Source organism: Canis lupus, chromosome 24, assembly GCF_048164855.1.
Source record: "Canis lupus baileyi chromosome 24, mCanLup2.hap1, whole genome shotgun sequence".
Taxonomy (NCBI): domain Eukaryota; kingdom Metazoa; phylum Chordata; class Mammalia; order Carnivora; family Canidae; genus Canis; species Canis lupus.
The window spans coordinates 4,981,749-5,008,942 of record NC_132861.1 but is presented as its reverse complement, the minus strand read 5'-3'; the positions used below and the strand labels follow the sequence as shown (position 1 = coordinate 5,008,942).

The window sequence follows — 27,194 nt, the reverse complement described above, 5'->3', positions numbered from 1 at the left end:
AGGATGGGAAACTAACATTCCTCATAATTTACTTCGACCAACCAACTGAGCCATCTAGGTGTCCCTGCATTTGGTGCCGAAGAGGTTCCTCCCACAGCTTTTAAGTTGAAAAATAAATGCCTATATGGAGAAACTAATTAAACTACTGTTCTTTAGGGGCACCTGGGTGGCTCAGTTTGTTGAGTACGGGTTCTTGATCTTGGCTCAAGTCATGATCTCAGGGTTGTGAAACAGAGCCCTGCTTCTGGCTCCCTGCTTGGTAGGGAGTCTACTTGAAGATACTCTCCCTCTGTGTACCTCCTTTCTCTCTCTCCCAAATAAATAATCTTTAAAAAAATAAAAAAGAACTGTCCTTTATACTGAGACGGTGATCTTTTTAGTATTTGGTACAATATATAGTTTCTTTTATGAAGTGAGGGCTAGGAGAGATGCTAGGATATTTTGTGTAGTTTCTTTCTCCTCCTCAACCTTTTCCTTAACCTTCTCTTCCTTTGTTTTTCTTATTCCTCCTTGTTTTAATTCATTTGTTTCCTAATGTCTTAACCTGGCAAAATAAAAAATTCACTTGATGTCATTTCACTCTTTTTCTTTCTTTCAATATTTTACTGGTTCATGAATTTAAAAGCTTGGAAATCCTTGATCCACTGTAACAGTATAGGTTCCTGAAACCTCTGTGTCAAAATTATTCTTTTACATATCAGATGTGTGGACTTGGGCTTATTACCTTCCTAACAGTAAGTTGTTTTTAAAAAATGTTTTTAATATTTTTATTAAAAATATTTTTATAAAAGAAAGCTTACGTCCTCAGGATTGATATGGGAAACAGATAAGATCATATGATAAAACATTAGCAAGCTGCTTGGTCGAAGTAAATTATGAGGAATGTTAGTTTCCCTTCCTTTTTCCGATGGCATGGGAAACAGTAAATTTCCTATCCTAGGCAGTATGAGACAGTACAACTATACTACATAGAGAAGGTTTATAACACAAACTGTCTAATGATTAAGAGCTTGGACATTGTTTTCAGATGACTTGGTTCAGTTTTAGATCCTGTCTCAACAAATTTTTTGTTGTTGTTTTATAACTTCAAATACATTACCTGAGTTAGTTCACTGATGAAATGGAACAGTAGTAGCATTTATTGATAGAAGAAACAGGTTTATACAAATAAACAGGTTTATACAAATCAGAACTGGCTCTATTCTTTATTTTAATGTAAAAAGTAGTGATGTGTTTTTATCTTACCCAAGACAAACCAAAAAAAATAAGAGAACAAAAGTATGTACATTTAAGAAATATATAATAATTTATAGATAAATAAAGACTATATTTTTCAAAAGAAGAGAGGAATACATAAGAGTAGGTGGTGTACATAGTTGGGTGGGGTAAGAAGGCATTGTTCTTTGGAAAGCGCAATGCTACACCATCATCTACATTAATTTTTATTTTTAGAGGAAGTGACTGCATTAGTTTCCATTGCTGCTATAACAAATTGTCACAAACTTAATGGTTTTAAAGAAAACAAAGGTATTTTCTTAGAGTTCTTGAAGTTAGAAGTCTAAAATCAAGATGTTGTCAGGGCTGCATTCCCTCTGGAGTCTTCAGAGAGAGAATCTATTTACTTGTCTTTCTTTAAAAAAAAAATCTTAATTATTTATTTTGAGAGAGAGCATGCATGCCCATGTTCTCATGAGTGGGGGGAGGGGCAGAGGAGAGGGAGAAAAAATCTCAAGCAGGCTCTGCAATGAACATGGAGCCTGGCATGGAGCTTGATCTCACAACCCTGAGATAGTGACCTGATCTGAAATCAAGAATCAGATGATTAACCAACTGAGCCATCTGGGGGGCCCTATTTCCTTTTCGTTGCCAGCTTCTAGAGTTTGCCTGCATTCCTTGGTTGATGGCTCTTACTCCATCTTCCAAGTCAGCAGTAGTTTGCCAAGTCTTTCTCAATCCCTTTGTCTTCCTTTTTTAAAGACCCTTATGATTACTACATTGGGCCCATCCAGATAATCCAGGATAATTTTCCCATTTCAAGAGCCTTAACTTAATCACAGCTGCAGAGTCCTTGTTACCATGTAAGGTCATACAGTCATTGGTTCTAGGAATCAGAACATGGACATCTTTGGGGAGCAAGATAGTTGGTTACCCTGTACTCAGATATCTCTTAAAAATAAAATTGTAGGATAGAAAAACACCTTTAGGTAAAAAAAGAGTAACAGAAATGTTCTCTGAAATTTATGTATTGTCAGAATAGATGGAAGATTCAAAAAAAATTATGACCTTGTCTCCTATCTCGCTTGGTATATGTATGCAAGGCAAGTATTTAGGATTTATCCAAACATATATGACTCATGTTTTTTCATATCTTTATTAACTGTATACTTCTATTGAGAAGATTTATTAGCCTTTACCCAAAACTATAATGTTGAAATTCATTTCTAATAGTATACTTTATTTGTACTCTGGAATAAAATCTCATTATACTTAAAGACATGAAGTCACTGACTAAAAAATAGTATTACTTTCCAAATATTTTTTTGGCAGAAAGATATAAATAATACAGTTGTTAAAAATAATCTTTATTGTCTGTTTGCCTTACAAGCTGTTGGAGTGAGCAGTGTGATGTGCTGCACTCCTGTCACAGTTTGTGAGCCTGGAATGGTGGTGATTGAAATAGACCACTCTATCACCTTTATACAAAGAAACCACATTTGCTGTCTTGTTATACAACAGGCACAAAAAGAAAATGAGAACTGCTTATGCCCTTGTTCCACTTGGACTGACCCAGATGCTGGAGGGTCCAGGCCCAAGGGACCACCCTACTCAACTTTGCTGTTACCTCAATGGATTAGTTAAGTTGTACCTGTTGTGATTTTTCCACAGAAACTACTTAAAATGGTCGATTTTTCTGTCTCATATATTTTTCATTGTTACGAGCAAATAGATAAAAAAAAAAAAAGGTTTAAAAATAATCTTTATTCATTAGGAGGTTTATGTTAGTTAACCTGAAATGTTAAATTAAGGATAGAGAGCAGAAGCAAGGGCAGAAGATGGTAGAGTAGAAGGGTCTTACCGTGTTCCATGGATACATCTAGATAACATCCATGTCAGTGTAAATAAGCTAGAAAACACCCAGAAGACTGTCAGAATAGACTTTCTGCAGCTAAATGTAGAGAAAAAGCCACAGTGAAGAAGGTAAGAAGAAGAGAGATATGGTTCCAAGCCAGATGGACCCAAGAGACTACTCACAGGAGAGAAGGATGCCTCAGGTGTGGAGAAAGGAGGAGCAGAGCCCCCATGAAGTCCCCCAAGCATGGGGGACCAGCACTGGGAAGATGAATCCCCATAATATTTTGGCTTTGAAAACTGGAGTGGCCTGAATTGTGGTTCTACAATCAGTGGAGTTAAATATTTGGAACCTTAAAAATTTGTAGGTTGTCTTCTGGGAGAGCCAGAGGATAGTAGGAGACTGACTCTCTGCCCTTAAAGAGACAGCACAACAAATAGGCCTGCTGAGATATAGCATAGAAGCATCAGTTTAAAAAATGCCTGGGGTATATAGGGAGGAGATATATTTATTGATCTCAGAGCATGTGCTGGAGGGGCAGGGATCTTTGGTTGACTTCTTCAAGAACAAAGGGCTAAATGGGAGAAGACATTTGCAAATGATATTTCCAGTGAGAGGTTAGATTCTAAAATATATAAAGAATTCCTATAACCCAACACCAAAAAACCCCAAATAATGCAGTTAAAAATGGGCAGAAGACATAAACAGACATTTCTCTAAGGGAGATATATAGAAGGCCAGCAGGCACATGAAAAGATGCTCCACATCATTCATCATCAGGGAAGTACAAATCAAAAACCACAATGAGATATCACCTTACGCCTGTCAGAATGGCTAAAATTAAAAACACAAGAAATAACAGGTGTTAGTGAGGAGAATGGGGAACCTTCTTATACTATTGGTGGTAATGCAAACTTGTGCAGCCACTGTGGGAAACAGTATGGAGATTCCTCAAAAAATTAAAAATAGAATTATCATGTGATCTAGTAATTGTATTACTGGTATTTATCCAAAGAATATGAAAACATTAATTAAAAATATACATCCCTGTATATTCAAGCATTATTTATAAGAGTGAAATTATGGAAGTAACCTAAGTGTCCATTGATAGATGATGGATAAAGAAGAAGTGGTATATATATTCAATGGAAGATTGCTCAGTCATAAAAAAGAATGAAGCCTAGCCATTTGCAACAACATAGTTGAGCCTAGAGTGTATAATGTTAAATGAAATAAGTTAATCAGAGAGAGACAAATATCATGCGATTTCACTCATACGTGGAATTTTATTTTATTTTATTTTATTTTATTTTTTAAAGATTTTATTTATTTTTTCATGAGAGACACACAGAGAGAGAGAGAGAGAGGCAGAGACACAGGCAGAGGGAGAAGCAAGCTCCATGCAGGGAGCCCAATGTGGGACTCGATTCCGGGTCTCCAGGATCATGCCCTGGGCCAAAGGCGGTGCTAAACTGCTGAGCCTCCCAGGCTGCCCCTATTCGTGGAATTTTAAAACAAAACAAATGAATGAAGAAAAAAGAGACGGACCAAGACATAGACACTTAACAATTGAGAACAAACATTGTTGCCAGAGGGGAGGTGGGTGGGAGGATGGATGAAATAGGTGAAGGGGATTAAGAGTATACTTATCATGAGCACTGCATAATGTAGAATTGTTGAATCACTATATTGTACACCTGAAATTAATGAAATATTGTGTTAATTTCACTGGAATAAATATAAAGGATGAAATAAAAATTAAGTGCAGTGAGGAATTCAAACAAGACACAGAAGATATTATTGATAACTACATCCAGCATTTAAAACACTGAAATATATTTTGAAATCACTGTTGCATGTAACCTCCATTTATGCTTATAAATCTTTAAGTGTCCTGGAGAAGAATCCATAGAGATGGGAAACTTTTCCTTCACCAATCAGTTTCTTTCCAACCCATATTACTTTCTTAGCAAAAAGTGAGAGCCTTCTCCCCAATCCCTGCTGAATATACTCTGCTCCCCATAATTCCATTTCTTCTTGTCCTTTGCTTACACCTTGTGGGACAAAGGGAGAAACATGACCTAAGTTAGGCCATTTTGTCTCCCAAGAATTTGAATTGATGTTGGACAGATTGCTTATTTTGCTGTGGGAATGGGGTTATAAGGATTTCCGAGTGAGCATGACCATGTTTGGGACATATGCTAATAAATTGACTGGTGGAGCCAGGGTGGAGAGAGAAAGAAGAAAACTCAGAGAAGAAGCAGACCAGACATTTGGCCTTAGAGAGAGAAAAGCCAAAAGTAAATAACCTTGTTCCCAGCAGCTTTTTCCCCCTTGGTTTTAGTCCCTCGGTTCATACTGTATTTTACTTTGAGTTTGAGTTTTATGAAGTACCCATTTAGTTTTCCATATATATATATATATTTTTTTTTAACCTAGATTTAAGTTATCTATCCAGCCCTCACCTCACTAATATGTAGGTGAAATCTGAAACACAGAGAAGTCAAGTATTTGGAAGGTGCAAAAGCAAGTTATCTAAACTTCTGGGAATAGATCCTATGACTTGAGGTCTGTGTTCTTTGAATTCTATGCCAGGGAAACCATGGGCAGGATAAGAGGGAGGGGAAAGTAATCTCTATGATGCTCATCTGGACACTTATATAAAGGCTATATGTTTCCTTGAGAATTCTGTGAATGACATTTAATTTTCTATATACATTTTCTTACATGTTAGTGTTTGGTAGTCAGGTTATCCAGGTTATTGATTCTTGAGCCTAATTCTCTTGTGGAGATTAAATTTGTAATCAGAAGTGGAGATGGAATTCCTCTCAATAAGTGTTTAAGATGCATGCATTCCTAGAATTAGCAAATTGGGTAAATGAACATTATGAGACTCAACGTCTCTAACATAACAGGAAAGTTAAAATAATATAAATATCATATGTACATATATTCTGATCGCATATAAGGGATTTAGTCAGTAAAAGTAATTATTTTTATATATGAAATATTTGCAGTTTCTTTAATGTACATTCTTGAGATTTTCCATGTTAACATAAATATTAAAGCAAGGCAAAATTTAGTTCACCTATTTTCCTACCAACTGTTGAAGAAAATAAACTCTACCTAGTTTAATTCACAAAATATGGTTACCATCTGAATTCTTACTATGGAAATGTAAGAGTAGTTTTGAAAATAAAGTGCAGTCAAGATACTGTTAGATCTAACAAATAGTCATGTAGAAAAAAATAAAAGTATTTCTTAGGACCAATTGGAAACATAGTTTTAAAAGTGAAATTTATAATTATTCATTAAGAGAATTTTGAGCATTTCCTTTTTCTGGAATTAGAATTTTTAAAAATCATTTATTTGTGTTTGTTTGCAATTGCTGATTGAATTAGGCTGGCTCCTCATGATGGGTAATATCCTTTTTCAAGTGCATTACACACTTTTCTTTATTTCAGTCCTGAAACTAAAGATAAACACACACATATACATACATAAATATATAAACATATATTTTCAGTGAAAATTTGACTAAAGTTTGATTTGATATCAAAATGTTTTTAAGTATTGGGAGAGTTTTTATGCTTTTCATTTTGCTTTCAAACTATTAAAAAAAAGTAACAGCTAATGAACATTTTACTATAATTTACTCAAATAAGAAGAAGACAAAAATTTCACATAACTGTCTCAGATAACCCTACTGACATGAAAAAAAGGCAATTTAAGTTCATGGACAAAAATTTTAAACAGTTAGAAGCAGTTATGGACTTAGCCATGGTTTGCCAAAAATGTAATAAACAGAAGTTAAAAAAGAAACCCACAAATGAATGTAAAAGAAGATGAAAAAAAATCTGACTGAAGTCATTTCTGAAAAAGAATTCAAGTAATACTGAAATTGCTAGATATCAGAATATAAATCTTGATTGGATCATTTCCATCATTATACTAATATACTTTTTAAGAACTAATATATTTTTTTATTTCCCATTAAAACTATAGAGCAGCCACAATAAAACTTTTTTCTTTCCTCACAGACTCCTCTAGGAACTTCCCTTCTATCTGTCCCTTTTCATGTTTCTCTCCTCCTATTGTCTCTACTTCCTCCTTGTCCATTTACTCTTTGTCCACTCCTGTCTGACCTCGGTGCTCATTATGCCATCAAAAATGCTCTTGTCAAAGTTTACAGTGACTTGCCCAACAATCACTCCTTAGTCTTTGTATCTTACTTGACTTCTCAACTTCATTCAACACAATTGATATGCACCCCCCACCTCTGCCTTCTCCTTCTCCTCCTTCTCCTTCTCCTTCTCCTCCTTCTCCTTCTCCTCCTTCTCCTTCTCCTTCTTCTTCTTCTTTTGAAAATCACCTATCTTCTCTTCAGGGGCACTAAATTTCCTGGTCTTTATTTTCTAATCATTAGTCTCCTCTTTGTAATCCTCTTTCACCTGCATCTTCTCTTCTACCAAATGCTAAATGCTGGAGTTCCTAAAGAATTGGCTCTGGGGTGTCTTCCTAATCTCCTCCTGGGTGATCCTATTCATTTACATAGCTTTGAACATCATGTATATAAAGACATCTCCAAAATTTTATAATTGCCACCATCACTTTTTATCTCAGGTTGAAAATCACATAATCAGTTGCTTGTCTGACAGCTACCTGTTAGAATCTCGACCTTAACTTGTCGAAACAGAATTTCGACTTACTTTCCCTTCATCATACCTTGTCTAAATCTATACTTCTCTGAGTAAATGCACTATTAAGTCAGAAGTGGGATTTTTCTTTGAAACTTCCCTTTCCCACCTCATACATTTTTATTGCTAAACGCTACCTGCAAGCCAGAAACAAATGTTAAACCTGTCAACTTCTCTATTTCACTGCTAGATCTTGCTCAAGTCACAACCATCTCTAATTACACTCTTTGGAATGGCCACTTGTATTCAGTCAGGATGGGCTAGGTTATGCTACAATAAAGGCCTGAGGATCCTATCACAATGTATATGTATATCAAATCATCACATTGTACACTTTAAATATCTTACAATTTTTTTGTCACTTATACCACAGTATAGCTGGAAAAAAATAATGGTCCCAAAATCTCAGTGGTTTGTAACAATAAAGATGTACTGAGAGGCACCTGGGTGGCTCAGTGAGTTAAGCATCTGCCTTCGGCTCAGGTCATGATCCCAGGATCATGGGATTGAGCCCCACATCCTGAGCAGGGAGCCCTGCTTCTTCCTTTCCCTCTGCCTACTTATGCTCCTTCTCTCTGTGTCAAATAAATAAAAAAAAATATTTTTAAAAAGATGTACTGAGGACATGCTTTTTGTCCATCATAAATAGGCTGAGATTCTGCTGCACATCTCTGAACTCTATGTCCCAGACAAATGGATCAGGCATCATCACATCTAACATTGCCAGTTGTGTAGAGAGAATGAGTGAGAACCCTGGATGATCTCACACTGGCAATTAAATGCTTCAACCTGGAACATAAAATGGTTATTCCTTTGATGACTCAGTGACTAAAATGTTACACGGTCTCTTCAAACCACAAAAGGGCCAGGAAGTGTAATCATTTCATGTATGTGGCAGATAGCACTAGTGACTGTCACTTTCTAATGAGACTCCCTACTTCTAACCTTGCTCTCTTATCAATTCTATGAATAGTAGCCAAAAGGACACCTTTCCTTTTTATTGTATTTAGGATTAGATCCAAAATTTCTGTGGCCTACAAGGCCCTATGTATATACTAACTCTGTCTATCCTAATATCCTAAACCTCTAAGCCACTCCCTGCCTCCCTTGTGATGTTTTCATCATACTGAAATTATACTGTCTTTCCTAGGACATGGAAAACAGGCTGTCCTCATCAGGTTCCTTCATTGTGGCTGCATTATTATACTTTGATTCTCAGCATAAATGTCTCATTATCAAAAAAAGATCATCCCTTATCTTACTATTAGAAGAATGTTTTCTGTATTATCTTTTTTTTTTTTTTTTAAAGATCATTGCATCCCACTACATCCCACTTATTTCCTCTGACATACTGCTCTACCTTCTGGAATTGTTTTACTTGCTAATTCATTAACCATTTCCAACTAGAATGTAATAATAAAGATATCTTCTCATTATTTTTATCACCTGTCATCCATAACTAACTTGTATAATATTTTTAATTGAATGAATGAATGGATGATTAAAAATCTAAACCTTTGAAAGCAATGATATTGCCTTAATAGATAAAGAAGTGTTGGAATAGAAATAGAATATATTTGAGAGCATGACCAGATCCCAAAATATATTCCAGACAGAATAAAAGATTTAAAAACTGTATCCATCTGGTCCAATATGTCATTTATAGCCATCATTTCCGTGTTGATTTTTCTATTCAAATAATCTATTTATTATTGCAAGTGGGGTGTTAAAGGCCCTACTGTTATTATATTACTATCAATCACTTCCTTTATGTTTGTTAGTAGTTGCTTTATGTATTTGGGTGCTCCGATGTTGGGTGTAAATATTTACAATTGTTTTATCTTCTTCTTGTATTGTTCCTGTTATGATTATGTAGTGACTTTCTGTGTCTTCTGTTACAGCCTCGGTGTTTTTGTTGTTGTTGTTGTTGTTGTTGTTTTAAGATTTTACTTATTTATTTGAGAGGGAGCAAGTATGCAAGAATGTACAAGCAGGGGTAGAGGCAGAGGGACAAAGAGAAACAGATGCCACGTCTGATAGCCTTGCTGGGTAGAGTATTCTTGGTTGCAGGTGCTGTTTGTTTGTTTGTTTGTTTGTTTGTTTGTTTTTTCTTTCAGCACTTTGAATATATCATGCCACTCACTTCTGGCCATCCCCAACATGAGGCTCAATCCCAGGACTTTGAGACCATGACCTGAGCCAAAGGCAGATGTTTAACTGACTGAACCACCCAGGCACCCCTACAATCTTTGTTTTAAAGTCTGTTTTGTCCAATATAGGTTTTGCTACCCCAGCTTTCTTTTCATTTCCATTTGCATGATAAATGCTTTCCATCCCTTCATTTTCAGTCTGCATGTGTATTTAGGTATGAAATTAGTTTCTTATAGACAGCATATAGATGGATGATGGATCTTGCTTTTTTGTTCATTTAATCACTTTGTCTTTTGATTGGCATGTTTAGTCTGTTACATTCAAAGTAATTATTGGTAAGTATGTATTAATTGCCATTTTGTTGCTTGTTTTAAGGTTGTTCTACATTCCTTTCTTCTCTTGCTCTCTTCTTATAATTTGCTGTCCTTTCTTTAGTGTTGTACTTGGATAACTTTCTCTTTATTTTTTGCGTATCTGAGTACCAGTTTTTGATTTGTGGTTATATTAGCTTTATATTTAATATCATGCACATAGCAGTCTATTTTAAGTTGATGGTCACTATGGTTGAATCCATTCTAAAAGCACTAAAGCTCTTTCTTTCACATTTTATGTATATGATGTCATGCTTTACATCCTTTTATTTTGTGTATTCCTCAATTGATTTTAATGGCTAAACTTAATTTTACTCTTTTTATGCTCTTTTTTACTCTTTTTATACTTCCTACTTTACTACTCCTGCTTATTGTCTCTCCTTCCATTCAGTGAATTCCCTTTAACATTTGTTATAAGGCTTGTTTAGTGGTGATGAATTCCTTTAACTTTTGTTTGTCTTGGAAACTCTTTATCTCTCCTCAAATTCTGAGTGATAGCCTTGCTGGGTAGAGTATTCTTGGTTGCAGGTGCTGTTTGTTTGTTTGTTTGTTTGTTTTTTCTTTCAGCACTTTGAATATATCATGCCACTCACTTCTGGCCTGTAAAGTTTCTGCTGAAAAATCAGCTGTAAGCTTTATGGGGTTTCCATGGCATGTAATTGTTCTTTTCATCTACTATCTTTAAAATTCTGTCACTTTTTTTTTTCTATTTTCATTACCATGTACCTCCTTGGGTTGATTTTGTTGAGGACTCTCTGTGCTCCCTGGATCTGGATTTCTGTTTCCTTCTCCAGATTTAGGAAGTTTTCAGCTATTATTTCTTCAAATACCCTTTTTGTCCCCCTTTTCTCTTTTCTTCTGGAATTCCTATAAAGTGAATATTGTTATGATTGATGATGTCATTGAGTTCCCTTACTCTATTTTCACTTTTCATTATTCTTTTTTTTCTTTCTCCTGTCCCACTTAACTGACTTGTAGCACTGCTTTGGACAGACTCTTGCCAAGGCCAGGTCCACAGGAAATTGTAGGGGACAGAGTACACAATGTTAGCAAGATTTGTGCCCATTTGCTCTTGGAGTAGACCTGAGCAACTTTGGAGAATCCTGCTGAAAGTAGATTGGAGGGAGTGGGTCTATTGGGTGCCTGGCAGCAGGGTGCATTATTAGAAGCTAGGTGGATAATGTTTATGCTGATTCCTCCAGATATGCAGGGACCATTTTATAATAGGTAGTATGAATATTGGATTTTAAAAATATCTGAGAGGGACACCTGGGTGGCTCAGTGATTAAGCATCTGCCTTTGCCTTGGGGTGTGATCCTAGAGTCCCAGGATCGAGTCCCACACTGGGCTCCCTCCATGGAGCCTGCTTCTCCCTCTGCCTAGGTCTATGCCTTTCTCTCTCTCTGTGTGTCTCTCATGAATAAATAAAATCTTTAAAAAATATCCGACAAAAATAAAGATATTTTAAATAAAGAAAAAATGTTAGTGGAATGCTTTATATTTGAAATCAAATTTAACAGAGTTTCATTCTAGTAGTTGGCATGTTGCACAGCTCTCATTATCCAAAAATGAGGTGCTTAGAAATTTGTCAAGTATATTTATATTTTTAATCTGGCCCTGAGATTAGATGGAAATTTTTATGTGGATGTTTTCATAAAGGACAAAATGAGTGATGCATATGATAATATTTTTACAATAATTAGAGACAGTTTATGAAATAAACTGAAGTATATGAAAACTGAAGGTATAATATGAGGTCGAGCACAGCATGTCCTATTATTTGTGGCTTTATGGATATCTGGCTTAATGTAGGAATCAGGTTTGGAGATTTTAAGAGTACATCGCTGCTATGCCAATCAGATATTTGGGTCAAGTATTTACCATAGATGGAATGAGTGATTTGAGATGGAAGTTTCTAGTAAGAAGCTAGAACAGGTGAACTAGAGATTCATGTTGGTTGAAATAATATTCTGATGTGGAAATTTCACTGTTTTCTTCGTTATAGAGAGCTATCTCATATCTTCATAAGGGCAGTCCAGAAGAATGCCTACAACCAGTTGCAATTTAGAGCCTTATAAATGATTCAAAAAGAGGCAAAATGTTTACATCTAAATAATATCAGAATGCCTATATCTACCATGGCAGAAACTTAATATGGCTCTTGTAACATTTATTTCATGCTCTGTGTAGAACTGCATAATTGGAGAGGAGTCTTCTAAATAATTAATATATTAACATTTGGGCAATAGATGGATTCCAATGTAACTGCCATAGTGAATCTGCTAAAAAGTATCACAAACAACAACATAATTATGCCACAATTTATTACTATATCGTTTTCCAGACAAAAATTAACACAAACAAAAAAAATTAACATAAACATCTAACATTAGTTGAGCATTTACTATGTGCCATGCCTAAGTGAAAAGCTTTATAGAGACTATATGATGAGATCCTTATAACAACTGGAAATTGTTTCATTCCCCTATTTTATAGATAAGGTTAATACAAACTTGCCTGATGTCACACAAATAGCAAATACAGACTGGACACTTTGATTCTGGAGCCTAAATTCTTAGTCACTTAACTATCTTACTTCCTGTGTCATCTACCTCTTGGATGGTTTGGAAACATGAAATTTCAGATATAAGTAGCATTTTTATCTTTCTATTTGCTATCTCTGAAGAACGTATGAAAAACAGGTTTAGGGCAGCCTGGGTGGCTTAGCGGTTTAGCACTGCCTTCAGCCCAGGGAGTGATCCTGGAGACCCGGGATCAAGTCCCATGTCAGGCTCCCTGCATGGAGCCTGCTTCTCCCTCTGCCTGTGTCTCTGCCTCTCTTTCTCTCTCTCCCCCACCCCCATGTCTCTCAAGAATAAATAAATAAAATCTAAAGAAAACTGGCTCTTTAAAAAAAAAAGAAAAAAAACTGGTTTATGTACTACTAAGTAGATTTGGTATGGATTAAAAAGTGTTGTATGTATGTGGGAGAATGGGGATGTGTTGTGAAATATTTGAGGCAGAACATAGAAGAAGAAGCAGGGACAACAATTTATGCCTGTATTACTCCATCTTAAAATAGGGATTAACCTAAAAAGTAATCTTAAAATATATGAATATCTCTTGAGTGTTCCTAAGGGTGAAGATCTGTTGTTGTTGTTGTTGTTGTTGTACTACCAATTGGCTATGAAGATAATTATGTGTATTACTTCACTGGGAAGCAAAGAAAATAATAATTATGATGGTGGACCCTAAAATCAGATTTCCTAGTGTCAAATCTTGGTTCTGCCAATATCTTAGCCTCTTTAAACCTTGGTTTCATCTTTTTTTTCCTAGATCATGAGGAATACCTGAAATAATGCACATGAGACATTTATCATAGCATCAGTCATACTTGTCTTCTATCAAAATGAGAAATTTTGATTTAATATTGGGAAGTTATTTCTGGTGACTTTTTAAAAGTCAGCTTGTTAGGAAGGATGGTTGTACTCCATAATCTAAAATGACTGATGTGTGATTTTGCCTGGATTTGGGTGCACATATCAGATGAGTTTCAGAGGTCATCTTTAACCCTTTGGCCTACTTCTCTACTTCTCTTTTTTTTTTTTTCTACTTCTCTTTTTTAAGTTACCTATTATTCCATTTTTGTTGGTTTCTCTCCAAAATATGATCATGTAATTCATTCCATTTCTAATGACTAAAAGGAGTATTTATTAATGCACACTCATAAATTTCTTAGGGACCAGTTTCAGTTTGAACTACACAAAAAACCATAAAACAGTCACACACAAAAAAGAAATGTTCCTTTTTTAAACCAAATAATATATTTGAATAATTTTAAATAAATCTAAATAAAATTTAAATTCTAAATAATAGTGGGGAAATTGCAGGAAAATGCTAGGTGAAAAATGACAGGTCATTGCATTGAGTTATTCTCTTGTATCTTTATTCACTCACTAACTCATGTATTCATTTGTTCTAGACACAATGATCACAAATTTACCAAATGACCACTGCATGCTATGTTGGTTGCCAGGGAAGATGCAAATCTGCACAGCCCATGATTCTTGACCTGAGGGAGCTTGGAAAAATTTTGAATGTGAAAGCAGCATGACAATACAAAGGTAAATAAAATTTCGAGAAAATAATGTAGAAGACGTTTTGAGATAGCATATCATAGTTTTCATTTTTATTTCAAAATAATATGAATAAACATAAGAATAACCACAACTCATTTAGTTCAGCCATGCTTCGGTCAGCTTCTCTCTTTTGCTTCCTAAACACGTTAAACTCTATGATACAAATTTAATTTTATAGAATAATTTGTAAAAGGCGTAATCCTGCTTCTCTCAAACTAAACTTTTTACACGTAAGTTGTTTGGATGAATTAATTAAGGGTGAAGACCAAAATGCTAGTTAAAATAAAAAATGGAGATACATATGAACTGTCATTTGGATTTTATTAAAGTTTTCCCTCTTGTGAGTGGTCATGCTGGGTAAGGTTTTTGATAAAGCTGGGTATCTCCATGAAATATAAGAAAATGAAAAGTCATAAATATATAGGAACATAAAATTGTTAATTTTTAAAATTTTAAAATGTATACTACTATATGCTAATGTCTGGTGTCAGGTACTACTAAAAAAAGTGATATATTCCTCATCCTCGAGGAGGTCATATTAATGTATACATATATACAAAGAAACAAGTTTATGTGTTAAGTAGGATGTGGGCAAGGGAATGATGAACTTTTGGGGAATCTGATCTAATATTTCACAGAAAATGAGATATTATGCTGTACCTTGAAGGAGCGTTTCAGGATTTTATTGTTTTTGTCCATGTGTGAGCCTCATCAATCCCTCCTCTAATGAGGGATTAGAGGTTTACAGTGCATACTTTGATCTATAGTGTTTACTTTGGTCTACAGTGCTTACTTTGTTCATAAAGGGCTTAATACATTAACTTTAGAAATCATTAAATAATAAACATGCATGGTAAAAGTTAAGGGTTACCAATTAAAAAAAACGAAAGAGAAAGAACAAATTGTATATCTTCTACATGGAAAACTAATAGAAGAATAACAGAGAAAAAAGTTAATTAACCCTAGAAAGACAGGACAGGAAAAAAAGTAGTAACAATATAAAGCAAACAAGAAGGTGGTAGAACTTACTTACTCACAATACATATATAAATGGGTTAAATTCCACAATTAAAAGACAAAAATCAGATAAGATGAAGTGCAAATTTTTGTCATATGATATTCTTAAGAAATATATCTAAAACAAAAATAAACTAAAAAGTTAGGATATAAAAATGATAAAAGATTTTCTGGAATAATTATATTAATGTAAAAAAAAGAGTCAACTTTAAGCTTACAGAGTCCAATAAGGTATACAGAGAGGCATGGCCTAATGACAAACATTTAAATTTATCAGAAGCACAACAGCTCTGGCATATGATATATGTTCTCAAGAGAACTTCTTCAAAATGTATTAATTAAAAATTTCCAGAAGTCTCTGGTAAAAGTAAAAAGAGGAGAATTAATTATATATTTATAAGAGAATGAGGAAATAAACATATATCTTTGCTTATGGTTTTCTAAGAAAACAAAAACCTCCTTTTAGTCAAGGATTTAATACACAATTAAATTTTCATTTATCTATAAATTCAACAGGAAGACATCCTCAGATATAGATGGCATAAAATATCTTACCATATACATACTAAAAGATGAGTAAATTCAACATATCAAGAATTGGGATGTAAAATGTTTGTAAAATTAAAGGACTTATTGGAAGTGAACATTGAAACCAGTATAATATAGAGGATTTAACTTGTAGTTAAAGAATATTTACAACTCTCAATACAAATAGCAAATCTTTGATTGGCTGAGTAACATTTACCACAAATAATTTTAGTTGAAAGTTCCAGATAATACTAGTAAGCATTGTAGAGTAAGAATAGTCCTGAATATTAGGGAGAATTCAATCAAAGAAGCAAAACTAGCAAGAGACAATCTATCATCTATCTATCTATCATCTATCTATCTTAAAGGTTTAAACTTATGAAAGTTTTGGAGCTGCTTAAACAGTCTTTGCAACACTTGTCTCCTTGTCTGATGCTGAAGCTTGATGCTTATAGGGCTAGCATTTGGGAAACAAAGATTGAAGTAAAGTGAGAGAGAGACAAAACAGGCTGGAACAGAAGTGCCAAGGAAATTCAGTGGGGAAAAGGATAGAATTGGCAAGTGGTTCTGACAATTGATTTGAAAAAAAAAAAAAAAAAAAAAAAAGAACTGAGATTCATACCTCACACCATAAATAAAAAATAACTCATAGTATGTTATAGAGCAATATGTAGTAGCTAAAACTTCTGGGTAGATCATATAGGAGAAAATCTTTATGGCCCTAGATTAGGTACAAAGTTCTTAGAAATGACACCAAAAGCAAACCAAAAAAGAAAAAACAATAAATGTGTATCATAAAAATTAAAGACTTTTATGCTTCCAGAAACACTCCAGCTATAAACTGAGGAAAATATTTGCAAATCATGGATGTGATAAAGGACTTGCATCTAAAATATATAAATAACTCTTACAACTTGATCATAGTAAGACAAACAACCTAATTTTAAAAATGAGCAAAAGACTCAAACAGATCTTTCATTACAGAAGACATACAAATGGCTAATAAAAATAGGCAGAGGTGCTCAATAATAATGTTATTAGAAAATGCCGATCAAAATCATGAGATACCAATGTATACTCACTAGAATAGCTATAATAAGAAAGATAGTTGATAACAAATATTAGATTTGGAGATGTGGAGGAACAAGAACCCTCATATATTGTTGGTTGGAACGTGAAGTGGTATAGTGTTTGGAAAACAATTTGGCGGTTTCATAAATAGCTATATAAACTTATCGTAGAATCCAACATCTATTTCTATGAATCTAATGGCAACATATGTTCATGCAAAAACTTGAACAGAAATGTTCATATCATATTCAAAATAGACAAAAATCAGAAATATTTCAAATTTCCATCAACTCATGAACATATAAACAAAATGTAGTATATTCATATAATAAAAAAGAATAAAATATTGATACATTCTATAACATGCATGAACTTCAGAGCTAGTAAGCTAGATGAAAGATGTAAGATCCAAACAACTATATATTGTATGAAGCCATTTATATGAAATATTCAGAAAGGGCCCCTTTAGAAATATTCTAAAACTGGATTATGCTGATGGATGCACATTTCTGTAAATTTACTAAAAGTCAATGAATTGTACACCTAAAATTGGTGAATTTTATGAAATGTAACTTGTAATTCAATAAAGCTATTTTTAAAAAAAGAACAACTTGGAATGTACAAGTATAAGCTGGATCCACAAGGATGAACTTAAATGCATTAGTTTTTGTGCCTGTGAACTTGATGATGTGGGTGTCCTGCAGAAACCAGGGCCTTCATCACAGATCTAAACACACACACCTTGCCACCACAATAGGAAGGGACAGAAGGGAACCTAAATTTATATAAGGAGATGACTTAAATGCAATACATTTATTCTTTGTTTTGAGCAACACTACAATGAAGTATATTTAGAAGAATCTTTAACCACTACTTCCAGAAGGTTTCCAAGAAACTTAACAAATAAAATATAGTTCATATAGCAAAGAAGAGTGCAAAGGAAAACAGAAGATATGTTAAACATGGAAAAATGCTTGCGATATAATTTTAAATATAAAATATGGGATATATTAACATTTAATAAGATGTACTGGAATATGATTTTGTTAAAATTTCTGTGATGGGATTATGAGTTTTATTTCTTTATATTGCATTTCATACATTTTTTGAACTTTTAAAAAAGTGAGATATAATTGGGACACCTGGATGGCTCACTAGGTTAAGTGTTTCAGCTCACATCATGATCTTAGGGTTGTGGGATGGAGCCCTGTGTGGGCTCCTGCGATAGGTGGGGAGCCTGCTCTCTCTCCCTTTGAGTCCTCATCCCAGTTTATGTGCTCTCTCTCTCTCATTCTAAAAAAAAAAAAATATTATAAGTGAGATATAACTGGCACCTAACATTAGTTTCAGGTGTACAGCATAATGATTTGATATTTGTTTATACTGTGAAATATTTGTATATATTGTTAATTACCGTAAGTGTAATTAACATCCATCACCAAACATAGTTACAATTATTTTCTTTAAACATTTTTATAATAAGCAAATATTATTAAGAAGATATTTATGATTTTATAAAATGCTTATTCTTTAACTCCAACCAAATAATCAGGTTAAGAGTATTTATTAAATAAAAAATGTTTATTTTGCTTAAATGTTAATAATATTTTCCTTATAAAACAATAAGTGACAAATACAACAAATATAAAGATGTACAACTGAATGCTTGTATTTTTAGTTAGTTGTGACATAACCACTATAAGTTATTTTAGCCCTTTTAAAGGGATAAAAATAGGGATCCCTGGGTGACGCAGTGGTTTAGAGCCTGCCTTTGGCCCAGGGCACGATCCTGGAGACCCGGGATTGAATCCCAAGTCGGGCTCTGGGTGCATGGAGCCTGCTTCTCCCTCTGCCTATGTCTCTGCCTCTCTCTCTCTCTCTCTCTGTGTGTGACTATCATAAATAAATAAAAATTTAAAAAAAGAAATAACTATATTGTTAAAAAATAAATAAATAAAGGGGTAAAATACATTTGATAATAGATCATAGTGGCATTGTTTGTGGGCACATGATCAATGGAAAATGCACATCAAACAAAACTTCCCAAGTAGTCCTGCCTTTTCTTATTTACAAAAATGCATTTTGTAACAGTTTATTTCCATTTCAATGGAACATACAAATCACATCTTTAAAAAAGAAAAAATATGTTAAATGGTTGGAAAAGCAATTATGTTAAATGAAGAGAATTGAATTTTTAACAGATTTTAGAGCATCTTTTAGGTTGGCCTTTTATAACTGGTTTTTGAGGATATATTCAGGAAGATGTATGTGAAGCCTTGTTTTGGTGCTATAGGACTCTAAGGTGAGGGACTGGGTTAATCTAGAAATCAAGCAGGAAGGTCCTGTTGCTCATGGGGCAGGTTGTTCTTTTCTTATCCATCTCTGCCCCTTAAGGTACAGAAGGGAGCAACATGTCTTCATCATTCTTGGAATCTATTTACTGAATGCTCAGATGTTACAATTTCTCAGGCTTCCAGAAAGATGCTATGTCACAGTGCTGAGGAGCATGGTATTGAACTTTCTGCTATCTAAGGCATTATCAGCATGTGTCAGCATCTTTGATTTTCTGTTTTCCTTCTGAAAAGTTGGCATAAACATGAGAACAAACCACAGTTTCACTTTGTACAGCAACAATGACCTCACCCTCAACTTGTCTGCATAATCATGTGACTATAACTCATAATACACATATTTTAAAAACCAAAATGAGTCTCATGTGTCTGGCCCTGCTTCCTTGGAGCAAGTCATTGAAGATGTGCATTTAGGGACGCATGGGAGAAAATGCTTTTCCAAGTCCCTGCAATTTGAGTCAAAGTATCCTAAATTAGATGAACAAAATAGACATTAGGTATAGCATTGAGTGGTAAATCTATATGAGCATCTGATAATCTTCTTTTCAGAAATATCCCTTTGGGCCTCCACAATGTCACCTAATAGTTTTGCCCTTCCTGTGGCATCTCATATAGAACCATCATATTTTAGGCTCATACCAGTGCCTCACACATACTCCACCCTAGTAATGAGTACTTACTTAACTCAAAGATGTGGCTCTGACAACTGTCAAAATTTCACATTTTATTTTAGATATATCTAATTCAGCATATTTGTATATAGCTTTCCTGTGACTTGACTTTGTAAAGTTTGGAGAGTGGATTTGAGTATCACCTCTATGGGGAGATTAGACTATTTATACCCTTCCCAACACTAGGATTCCATATTTCTATGGCTTAGTACTTAACTCTTCAATCCTCCCCAAAACATTTCAATTATTTCCTTCTTTTCTCTTTAGCTTTGCCTTAGTTGTTGGTGTTTTAAGCAGGATGGCGGAAAGGGAAAAGTAGCAATCTGCTCTTGCCTTTGAGATATATCTCAGAACTTATTTACATCATCTTCCCTAACACCCCATTGATCAGACCTTTCCACGGGGTCACAGCTAGTTGCAAAGAAGGCTGAAAAGGTTTGCCTGCACCCTCATCCCTGCTCCCTGCTCTCATGTTTAACGGAGGATTTCTATTATTATTGGAAGAAAGGGGAAATGCTTACTAAAATATACATAGCACACTCAGATACTATACATACACTTACACACACATACACAGAGGTTTTCGAGAACATGTCACCATTTTACCCTCTTTAGCAGATAGAGAGATGTATTTTCCAGATGTCAATCAAAATTTAATTCAATAGAAATGAATTACATGTCTGTTTTGAATTGCAGCTTACCTAGTGTGGCACATCAACTTTTGCCAGAGGTAGCTATAGTGTTTTCACTTGCTGCTGTGTGGTTTGAGCAGTTAACCCCTGTAATTCTCCATTTCCTACCTGAAAATGGACTTATAATATATATCTTGTGAGGTATTGTCATATTTAAATGACAATTTAAAGTGTTGTACAGATAGCAAATACTCAATGAAGTTAGTTTAAGTTTAAAAAATTTTCAAGTACTGTGAAAATAAAACATAAATGAGTCGTAGTCCCTTCACTAAATGACTTTATGGGCATTAGATCAGCTTAGCCTAGAGAAGAAAGAGTGAAAGTAAGAAGCAGTGAAGAAATGTATAATTCTTAATTCTTACCTAATTGTATGAGCTTGAGCATGTTACTTCTCTTGAGTCTGAGATTTTTCATTTGAAAAATAGCATCAATTATAACATATGTTAGAGCTTCTTGAAAATTGTGCCGAAATACTATCTCATTTAACCTGTTTAAGAATTCTATAACATGGATATTATTATCTTGGTGATTCCCCCAGGGAACCCATTCTGATTCCTCCAGGGTGAAAAAAAAAGAAACTTAAAGTCCCAAGATCAGAGCATGGTTTGTTGGGGGAGCTAAGCATTCAGACCTAGGTATACTTGTTTCTAAAGCTAATATTATAAATACATTTTATGATACTGGTAATACTGGTGTATTTCATTGCATTGTGAGAATGTGCTGAGAACAATGGATGGCTCAAGTTAGCCAGATGATAGAGAATAGAGTGGAATAGTGAAAGTCAAGACTGACACTCTGGAGACACTATTTGAAAAGCTTTAAATTTAATAATGAAGATTCAATATGTAATTGAGAAAGAAGTAAATAAATTATAAAGTTATGTCACAATCAGAATTCTGGGTTTTCAGAGTTCTCCCTGAGCTAGACCTTTGCCATATTCTCCTTGTTTCTTCTTGCTTGCTTTAAATCCATCTTGAATTTTGGCACCTTTAGTTTTCCTGGACTTTGACCTCTTTATTGTAAAATGTAGGTATTCTTATTCAGATATGGCGAGGTCAACAGATCAAGGGAAGAGTTCTATTGGAAATATAGTTTGTTACTCACAGTTCCTAAGATGAAGGGACATATACCACACAGGGCCACATGGAGGATCCACCCAGTGTTGGTCAGAAGGCAGAAGTAGCAAAGGGAAAATGTGGGCAAGAGCCTATTATATGGTTTCCACAGGAAGTAATGGACAAGACAGGGCAAGCAGGTTTAGGATTGTCTTGTTTGAATAATTTCAGTGGGCTCTGGGATGTAGGGGCTGTTCTTAGTGTTACCAGACAAAGGCTTGTTGCCCAATGTGCATCAATTCAAATACTGACACCAGTGTCTTTTGTGGCAGAGAAGGTTTTATTGCAGGGCACCAAGCAAGGAGACCGATTTCTCAAATCCACCTCTCTGAAGGGTTGGGTTGGCATATTTAAGGGTAAAGGGTAGGCTGAATGAAGTACGATGATTGGATATATGGACAAAGGAAGGGTATCCTCCTTTCTGAGCATGTGCATTCAGGAATCATGCCTCTTAATGGGATACTTGTTCAGAAAATGGTGGCATAAGCATGATGGTGGGTGTAAGATCTCCAGGTGGATCTTCACAGAGGCTACTTTTGTTCTTTCCTTATCCTTTCTACATAGCTGCAAAAATTCTTCCCAGTTTGCTTTGATTTTAGCTAGTCCTAATGGTGGTCAGTTCACTTCTGTAAGATAGGCTCATAAATCAATCAAGCTAGCCAGTTTCATTAGGCTAGAGTGGTAAAACATTTGTTATCTGAACACGTGTTAGTTTCATTAGTTGTCTGTTTTCTGGCTCTGGGGTGATTAGGGCAGGGGAACACTGGCCTAGAGTGTGAGAGCCAATAAAGGAGGTGGTTGAGGAGTGGGCTCTAGATTGGTCGGTGTACTTAGAGAAGGTACACTTGCAGGCCAGTTTTTTACTCTCTTTGGGAATTTGCTGGCCCTGGGAGGGGCAGTCCCTCCAGGGCCAGCAAGACACTATAAAGGAGAAAAAATTAACTCTTCTTCTACCTTTGTAATAAACTCTACTTTGTGAGACCCTTCTGTAATAAAGAACAGATTAACAGAAGTAAACCAAAAGTATAATAACATGTACATCTCCTGTATACCTAGGAGGTACCCAGGAAAACTGAGTAATACCCAAATAGCCCAAGTCACCATTTTAAATGCCATCTCTAACCAAAAACAAAAGATGTTGGGATGAGGGAAGCCAGTTATGGGAAGTTATCAGGCAAAACACAGTAAATAAGGATATAGTTGCTATGCAAATTTAAGTCATCATCTCATTCAGGAGTTTCTAGAGATTTAGACGGTCTCCTTTTCCTGACACAGAGAGGAAGACATGCTTAGAAATGGAGATTTCCCTGGCAAATGTAAATGTCTTTTACAAAAGGATAATTTCTACTGGTTTTCAGGGCTTTTCTTACATCTATTTCTTAAAAATAATCAGCCTTAAATAGTCTTTATACTAAAAAGACGTATTTTGGGATGGCATGTTCTGTTCCCCTTTAACACCAACATCTCAAACTATCAAATATAGAAACTAGGAAATGTTGTTACACTCTGACACTCTACTTTTCCTAACTCATAATTGATCCTTCTATCCTTGACTCAGCAAAGTCAGACTTACTAACAGACTTTTTGCGATTTCTGGCTTAATCAAAAGCATTTCTTATGGGCAGAGGAGGTGGGGCAAAATAGATCCAATGAGCAAGTCTCAAATCAATATAATGGCTAACTACTTGGCTTTACAATGAGAAAGACTGTGAGACATACAACTCAGGATATTTAAAACAGTGTGTCACAATCTGTATGTGACCTTCTTCAGTAGTTAATATACAGAATAAGTGTATGTTCTGTACAATTGTTTTATACACTAAAGTAATGCTGTATTAGAAATCAGGAGAATTCAGTCTGTTCTCTGTATTGACACTATATGTGTGACTCTAAGTAAGTCCCTTTGCTTCAGTGGCTTTCAGTTTCCTTTTTTGTAAAGAAAGGATTTAAGTGATCTCTAAAGTCCTTCTAGCTTTAGCATTCTGTTACACTGACAGTGAAAATGAAAATTGTAGAATACATACAGTGCATTACTATAGCGATTTCATTTCATTTTTAACTTGGTATGCCAACTAGACAGACTTTTTTAGCTTTTGGTTCAAGTATTCTATTACATCCCTCATCCTTCCCTTCAAAAGAAATGCAATGTTAGGGAATTTATTACACATAACAAACATGTGTTTATGATTCAGCATGAGAGAACCCTCTGTCCTCCCCACCCCCAATATTGGGTAAAAAACAGCAGCTTAATCAGTGATTATGAATTCTGAGCTCAGCTTTCCATTTACAAACAGTGAGGCTGAAAGCTATAAACATTCTGACTTCTGCCTGGGGAGAGTCGAATGTTCCAGGAAATGTACATTGCACTGGAAAATCCAGGATTAGTTTTCAATTCCATAACATGCTGTTTCCACAATTACTCCTCAAGTTAGCAGAATGTCCTCAGGATTTTGGATATTACTGTGTCCTGGCAGGACTCAGGAAGCTTTGCTTCCTCAGAGCTGGACACACTGAAATAAAGCTCTAAGAGAGTTAGGAACTTGTTTAACATTACCTTCCCACACTTTTTAAATACCTCTTTGGTGAAATAAGGTGGACAAAACAGTCTATTGACTTGTAAAAGCCTAAAAGATATGTCTTTTAAAAATCACTTAATATATACATTTGCATCATGGATGAGGCAGGGCTGCTTATTCATACTGGCTGAGGAGCAGTCTTTGAATTCATATTATAATTTTAATGGCTAAAACAGTGGAAGGAAAGTAGTTGAGTCTATGAATGATGGTGATGAGAAGTAGTACAAGGAGGGCATACAAAGAAGGCCTAGTTGAATTCTCAAGGGACATCTATTTGATAATGTTTTCTTAACTTGAATTACAGGAAAGCTCGGTAATATTATTTATTTACTTATAAACTGTTAATAGAGTGTCTGGAAGGTTAACTGTTCAGAAATGCAAATTAATAGACTTTTAATGGTGGGTGTTTCTTTATGAATACTCTAGTCTCATATTTTTCAATACCACTAGGGCAAAGGCAATGTTCTAGAAACTAAATATGCCCATTTTCTTGGAACATCAGTTTTTACTTGAGGATTATTTTTATATTGTTAAAAAGAAAACCACAGGCTCAAGGTGAAGTCACTTGCCCCAGGTCAGCAAACCAAGATTTAGTTATAGTTTTAACCTTTCCAGGAAATTTTAAGCCAACCAATCTGTCCTTTTTGGTCAGCACCAATGAGATCATCTGTCACAGGGGTCTTCTCCATACCCTCCCTTACCCCCAAAGGAAGATGAAGTAATCCACCCCCTGCCCTAAGGGAATGTGACCTGGCCTGGAATAGCCTTTTCTTTTATTTTGCTAATAACTTCTTGCTCCACACTCCTTCTTATAAAAACCTTACATTTTGCACAACTCCTCACTCCTCTACTTGCTAGACTGGATAGTGCCTGATTCATGAGTTGCTTAAGAAAGTCAATTAGATCTTAAAATTTACTTGGTTGAATTTTGACTTTTTAACAATATTAAAATAAACATTATGAAAATGAAACAATGCCTATATTTAAAATAAAACATAGGGGGGATCCCTGGGTGTCTCAGTGGTTTAGCACCAGCCTTTGGCCCAGGACGTAATCTTGGAGTCCCGGGTTTGGATCCTGCATCGGGGTCCCTGCATGTGTCTCTGCCTGTGTCTCTGCCTCTCTCTGTGTCTCTCATGAATAAATAAATAAAATCTTTAAAAAAATAAAACATAATAAAACGTAAAACTTAAATAAAATTTCCAGTGGTAAGAGGCTGTTTCTAGTTATACTTCCTCACCCTCTGTATATAGTTTAAATGTTACTGATCTAGATCACCCCTTTTACATTAGAGTATAGATGGTGAGTTGCCATGGCAACCTAGATCTAAAAACTCCAATGCTGTTCATTCATTTGTCCAATAAATCTTAAATAGTCACTCATTATGTCCAAGATATTCTTCCTTGGTTTTCCTGTCAGGCAGTCTCCACCTTCATGGTCCCATGATGATGGAAACCATGCTGCAGACCTTATAATGTCTCACTTTCACATCCAGAATAAGAAACAAAAATCTGTTTTCCACAAATAACAAGAATGGTTTGCATCTCATTAGTTCTTATTGGATCATGTGTTTATTACAAATCAATTCCTCTTTCTGGAGAATTATAATACTTTGATTTGCTTATGCCAGGTCAAATGCTCGATCTCTTCCTGGGAGGAAGAAACATATTCAAAGCATATGGACAGAAAATAAGAGACAGATTGGCTTCCCATAAAGAAAAGTAGGTTATGATTATGAAAGGAACAGTGAATACATATTGGCTGACAAAACAAGAGATGTGCAGTAATAATACTCCTGTGACCAAAATAATGATTGTTATTTTTTTAATTCAAAGAGCTTAATTTTTCATAATGCCATGGCAGAGATTATAATTTGGCAGTCTTTGGGCCAAATTTAGCCTGAATAGTGTTCTTAAAAAATAAGTTTGAATGGCTTTAGAGGTAGTATGCTTCCACAAGTCACTCCTTTTTTGTCTTCTACCACTAGCCACTAGCAGCTTCATTCATGCACATTACTTACAATATCTGACTCCATTCAAGGCATACTCTAGGAACTCTTTGAGATCATAATTAACCTTTCTATCTTAGACATTGTGACTGGTCTCTCTGCTCTGTATCCTGATGGTATTGTCTTTGTTTTGTGACTCTCTCAGTAACTCTATCAAATTTTACTAAGTTATTCTGTTTGGGAGGTTTCTAGCCTACAACTGATTATTAAAAATAACTATTGATTGATTGATTGATTCATTCATTCATTCAATCAATCTATCTATTTGTTTTAATGCAATGGTTATTTAGTCTGACTGTGGTGATATGCTGAATTGGTAATAAACTTCTTTCTTTCTTATAGTAAAAAAATATGAAGGGACACCTAGATGGCTCAGTTGGTTAAGTGTCTGCCTTTGGCTTGGGTTATGATCTCTGGATCCTAGGATGGAGCCCTGTGTCTGGCTCCCGCTCAGTGGAGAGTCTGCTTCTTCTTCTCCCTTTGCCTCTCCCCCCCAATCATGCACTCTCTTCCTCAAATAATTAAATAAAATCTTAAAAGAAAAAAAAGAACTATGGAAAAGCTTAAAATAATAGTTGCCCTAGATTGAAATCAGAAATATTTTGTATAAGTTCCTCATTTACAGATAAAGGAACCAAGGTTAAGTGGTAGAAGAAATTCAAACTAGCCTTTCTGATTTTCTAATATAATGATATGGTTAAAGTAGGATATGCATATATACTTTTAATACTATGGGT

The 27,194-nt window shown here is 35.0% G+C and overlaps 1 protein-coding gene across 1 annotated transcript in view; it reads left to right on the top strand.

Annotated features, from left to right (window-relative positions):
* LOC140616562 (uncharacterized) overlaps positions 1 to 27,194 on the top strand; it is a 417,503-nt gene that overhangs the window by 310,155 nt on the left and 80,154 nt on the right. Inside the window, exon 8 of the mRNA XM_072797182.1 lies at positions 14,272 to 14,413. The gene's annotated coding sequence lies outside the window, so the exon portion shown is untranslated. The remainder of the gene's footprint in view (positions 1 to 14,271; positions 14,414 to 27,194) is intronic.